Below are 6,000 nucleotides of genomic sequence, written 5' to 3'. Positions count from 1 at the left end.
TAGCGGGAAAATTTTTGGTGACGAAACTCAATTTTTCCTCACTTAAAATGAAGTATTTATTGATGAAAATAAATTTTGTCACCTATCATTTTTATTTTTTTATTATATGTGACAAAATTTATAAATTCCTCACGAATTATTTTCATTTAGTGACGAATTTTATTTTCTTCACTAGTTTTCGTCACCATAGGCTACTTTTGTTGTAGTGTTAAGGTGCTTTATGTGTAGGAAAATTTCTTCGATGTCAACATTGATGTTAGGTTGAAATTGAATTCCTGCCTCCAAAAGTCCAGTGACACAATTTTTGAATCCAGTTGTTTGCAAGGCTTGACGATCACCATCGTTATTGGTATTGTTAGATATGGGGAGGTGAGGTTTGTGCATGTTTTCAGGGCTTTCATCAGATGTGGGGAGGTAAAAATTGTGCAAGATATGAAGTAAATGCTCACCAGAGAGTTCCAAGGATGTACTTTGAATTGCTTGGTCGTTCAAACCCAAAGCCGATTTGAAAAAGAGTAATGCTAATTTGGCCACATTATGCACAGTAAATGATGGTTGTGGTATATGCTCTTTTATAGTGTCGAACAGCTTCTGCAGAACAAAAAAGGGAATCTGGTTCTCAAGTAGTACCAAATCATGTTGAAGTGTTGCAACTGTAACGCCCCAACTTCTAGGCCGTTAATAAATCAATTCAACCTCAAATTTAAAATTCTAAGTAATTAATAACCTTAAAAATACATAATTGTCTCCGAAATAATTACACAAAAGTCTCCAAAATATAACTTATGCAAATCTCTAAAAACAATATATAGTGGTGAGCCTAAAATTCTCTAACTCAATAATCTTTTAAATTCTTTAACTCCAACAGCCACTAAATTTGCTTCACACCTGAAAAATAAATTAATTCAGGAAGTATACAATACGATAGGAGTAACAAAGCTTGAAGAATGAATAATTTCACAGGGATCCAATAATTACACAAACAATTCAATTCGAGATACCAAGTAATTTACCAAATTGCACAAACAAGTCAACTCGACATATGATAATTTATCCAGGACCAAATACCTGGTCTTACTCAATACATGACCAGTGACCGCCTCACCCCCCTCACCCAAGCACAACTACTTATCCGGGCTATTGGTACAGAGCATATTGGCAAAGTCCACTTGATCCATGTATGGAGCATTTCCACGTCATTTAGCCAGACAAATCAACATTTCCAACACAGAATAACTACACAGAGTTCACCAAATGACTAGAGTAATCAAACGAATCAACAATGAATAATTCCACATAATTTATCAAATTATCAAAATCATCAAGAGGATTACAAATTGAAGATGATTAAAATAACACTGTTTGCAAAGAGATTTTAAAGAAAGCATTTTGTATACCACCCGAATTACCTCAAATCAATCTCCTCCATCGCCAATACTCTAATCTCAATATTTCTCCATGGATCTCTGAAAATAACTCTGATCTTACTTTGATAAAATCTACAACTCTCATCTGCTATATATCATCAAGGCAAAATAGAATTTCCTGATTCAAAAACACTTAAAGATTGAAATTAAAATGACCATTTCAGATTTTTTCCGAGCCCGGACTTCCTATGGTTCGTAGAGAATTTTATCTAGTTTTCAGAACATTTTCCGGAAATGGAATAGCTTTCCTAAATTTTTTGTTATTTAAGAAACACTCCAGCGCTGTCCAAATTCGTCCGTTGTTACGAAAATTGAATTTTCTTACAAACCGCTCACTCTTTTTCAATGAAACCAATTTTACTTGAAAGCTAACTTCTTAAGGAAGATTTTGACATGAAATTGAGGTCTAGAAGATTTTTATAAATTTTTCTAAAATTTTCGCAAGTTGGCTATAAAACAGATTTTTCTAGCACAATTCTTGAAATAAGAAAGTTGGTAAGAAAAGAGGTCAACTAGGGGAAATTTTTGAATTCTCTTGTGATGAAAAAATGATAAATAATATGTATTAAACTCAGAAATTAAGGTGCAAGTGTGCCTTTGGAAATTTTGAGAGATTGATATGGAAAAATGTAGTTTTATACCGATTAAGAGAAATACAAGAAGGGTAGAATCAAGGTTCAACTCCTTTCATTTTTAACACAAGAATACCATCAAAACACATCTGAAATGAATATTTAAAACTTCTAAGAGCATGTATTTGAAAAAGAAAAATAAAAGAGAGAGTTGTGTGTGCCTTACTTAAATGCTTATAAAGCTAGTTTTGCAAGACTTGCTCTCTCTATTCTTTCTCCCTCCCACAAGCTCACTCTCCACTTCTCTCCTTCTCTCTATGACATGTGGGTGTGTGGGTGTGGTGTTTGATGTTCAAGTAGATGGAGGATGGTGGTGTATTTATAGGAAAAATGGTATGAATTGTCTAAAATGTCCTTTGGTTGAAATGTAATGGAATTGAGTTGTATTTGGTTCAAATGAAATGGAATAGTGGATAATTAAGACCTTAATTATGTATTTAATTATGATCTAGTTAGTATTAAGTCTAATTTAAACCATTCTAATTACAAGTACATTAGACATATACATGTATATATATAGAATTGATACCAAAGTCATAATTATTACCATGGTTCAAGGGATTTGTTTCTAAAGCACAATGATTATAGTCTAGGAGGTATGATGGCTGGCCATATACTTAAGATTTTGGGAATTTTTGTTGATTATATATATATATATATATGAAGATATTTTGTGTACAAAATTATTTATTTAAGAAATGTACAAGTATATATATGTATATGTGTGTAATGGTACTAGTTTAGGGTCAAAATGTGATTCAAGAAAAATATGAAGGCTAAGGCCTTAATTAAAATATCTATTTCAAGTGTAGAGTTAATAAATTAGTGCTAGGAAAAATAATTCGGTTTGGGTTATCTTGTTTTGAATTTAAAGGTGAATAACTAAACGAAAATTGTGAAAACAAAAAGTTAAGGTTTAGAGAGATTAATATAAAATTTGAGAGTTAAATAATTAATATTAAAGTGTTAGAAATGATTTCTAAACTTCTAGGGTCGATTAGGGTTTGTATGAGTTCGTCTGTGATGCGTTTTCGATTCTAAGATTTAATTCTGTGAATAAACAGGGAAGTAAGGATTTTTATTATAATCACTCAAAATTTAGAAATCTAATAGGATTTACTAAAGTTAGGGTCTCACGGCAACAGTCCGAGCATTATTGATAATTGGGTTAGCAACTTTGTCTTTATATTTGTCAATATTGGAGTTCCTCAAAAACGGGTTTGAGTATGAGGCACGCATCAAATAACAACATTTCAACTAGTTGGTGGTTGTCCAGGTCTATAGTTTATGAATAACATATTCGGACATCTCCTTCCAAAGCTAGTATGGCGATGGCACAATTTTCGAGGATAAGAAGTGCAGGTTTAGATATTCTCATAAAAAGAAGTAGCATGTATCGCCGTTTGTTCTCATTAAAAGCTTACAACTCTTTGTTATGATGATAAAATGGTCCGATACATGGACGAATTCAGGATTATAACTTTGGAAGGACTATTTTATAGTTTAAAAAATTGGGGGACTACTTTATATAATTTTAAAATTATCTAAAAAAAATTTGAGAGTGCGAACTCCTATAATTTTAAATTATTTTAAAATTTATAATATAATATATGATATTTTTCAAATTTTTGGGGGTGCGGCCACCGCCCCCCTCCCTCCGCCCCCTAGATCCATCATTGGTCCAACGGAGACAATACTGGGTGTATAGGCATCTTTCTTGATTTTTACAAGTTTATTTGGAACTTCATATATACTCATCTTCGACGGCTTTTCCACTTCAGCTAGCGAGTTGTTAATCCTAAGTATCCATTCAGCGGGCTTATGTTCGACTTCTTTCATCTTGTTGGCTTCGTTATCATTCAAACCAAAAACAAGAAAAGAGAAAGAAATGAAAGGTGTTATTATTTTTGTTATGGAAAAAATAAAATTTTATTGATCTAACACCAACTACAATGGTTGATAACCTCTACCAATTTAAATCACATCATTTAAACATAAATTCTATATGTATATAAGACTTACCATGCCACGTGAAATATATCACAAAGTCTAACAACTAAATTCATTTAAATTTTATCACCACATATAAAGGTTTCGTTTAGCAATTATATGTTTTAATCAAAAAAGTCAAAAAGTCACCATAAATTGTTATATCATTTTCTTTACTTTTCTGCACATCTGTTCATAAAAAATAAAAAAATTACTAAATTAGTCTATTCTCAAACAAAGGCAAAATCTCATAACCATATTATTCACTATCAAAATGACAAAACTTCATAATTAGAGTGTATGATACACCTTTGGAAAATGATATAAAAACTTAATTTCTAGACTTATTTTTAAAACTCTGTAATGTATAAAAGAGATCAGTAATTGATGATTAGAGAATGAGTTGTCTTAAATTTTGTAATAAACTGTCATATCATTAAATTATATATATATATTTTTTTATCGGTAAAGTGAAAATTTCATTAAAAATATAAAATTACAGGTAAGAAACAAAAATGCATCGAGAGAGATTCAGAGAGTGCTCACTCGCTTACTACTATAGCTCGCATCTCTATAACCAACCCCTCAGCCTCACCATTTTTTTTTTTTTTTTTTTTTAACATAGAAAAAAATGTTAAGAACTACAAAGTTTTGAACTAAAGTAATGTACAGGAGTGTGTTTCTATATTGAAACTTTGAAAACTTACTTATCTTGCTACAATGTTTTTTTTTTTTTTTTTTTTCCTTTTTTTTAATTAATATTAATATTTTTTATTTTTAAGGGATGAATGGCTTTGTTGGTTCTAAAGCGTTCTGAGGAAAACTATAAAGTCCATAGTAAGTACTCAGTAAAATTATCTTTTTATTTATTTATTTATTTATTTATTTATTTATTTTTTAAGTTGAATATATTGATGTAGCATTAAATTTGATGTGGTGTTCAAAATTTAAATATTTTAAAAATATTTTTGTATATATAATAATGTACAAATTGTAGACAAACAAAATTTTTATATAAAAGCTCAATTTAGAATGATGTAATAATAACATTTTTAAAAGGAGGATCCCTCTAATCCATAATCTGTACTGGAGGGTACTGTTTAGGCCTGTAGAGTCCATCATTAGACCCATTTCAATTATTTGAATCATTCATTTTGTTGGACATTCGTGTATTTCATCCAAACAAAAAATTAGAAAGATACAATAATTGTAACATATTCAATTTATGTCACTAAAAAAATAGATGATAATTGTGTTTTCAAAAATAAACTATTCATTTTTTGATAATGAATGTGATAAATTAAGCCTCCGTTTGGGAAGTGGGTTGGCTTTTTGGTTTTTTGACTTTTTTGGCTATTTTATCCTGGGCTTAAAAGCTTGGTTTGGGAAGAGCTTTTTAGCTTTTTTGAGTTTTTTTGTGAGAGAAGAATGTAATGATTATGGGTTGGATGTTATGTTTTGTTTGTTATGGCTAAAATAGCCTATTTTGTTTTTTGTGGCTAAAATAGCCAAAAAAGCCCAAACCATGGCTTCCCAAACGAATCATAAGTAGTCTACGATTATCGGATCGACCTAATTTTTTGTGTGGATGAAATATATGAAGTGCCTAACAAAATGAATAGTTCAGATTATTAAAACGAAATCCGTTATTGACCTCACAAGCCCAAAAAGCACCATCCAATAGGGGTGCTAAAAAAAATCAGCAGAATTAATAAATCGATCTAATTCGGTCCAAACTTCTGGTTTGGTCATTTTTTTGTTGTTTTAGTTTTAGTTCCGAAAATGGTAAAACAATTCAAATTAGTACAAGTTCTAAGGCTTTGGTTATGGTTCTGAATCAAACTGGACTGTGACATATTTGTTTATTATTTTTATATATAGAAAGTAAAAAATAAAATGTTATTTACAAGATTTGAACACTAATCATCATTGTAAAATTGATAAACTCTAAT

The sequence above is a fragment of the Camellia sinensis genome, chromosome 8 (assembly GCF_055761805.1).
Source record: "Camellia sinensis isolate YWXY chromosome 8, ASM5576180v1, whole genome shotgun sequence".
Taxonomy (NCBI): Eukaryota; Viridiplantae; Streptophyta; class Magnoliopsida; order Ericales; family Theaceae; genus Camellia; species Camellia sinensis.
The sequence above is the reverse complement of the archived record's forward strand: the minus strand, read 5'-3'. Positions refer to the sequence as shown.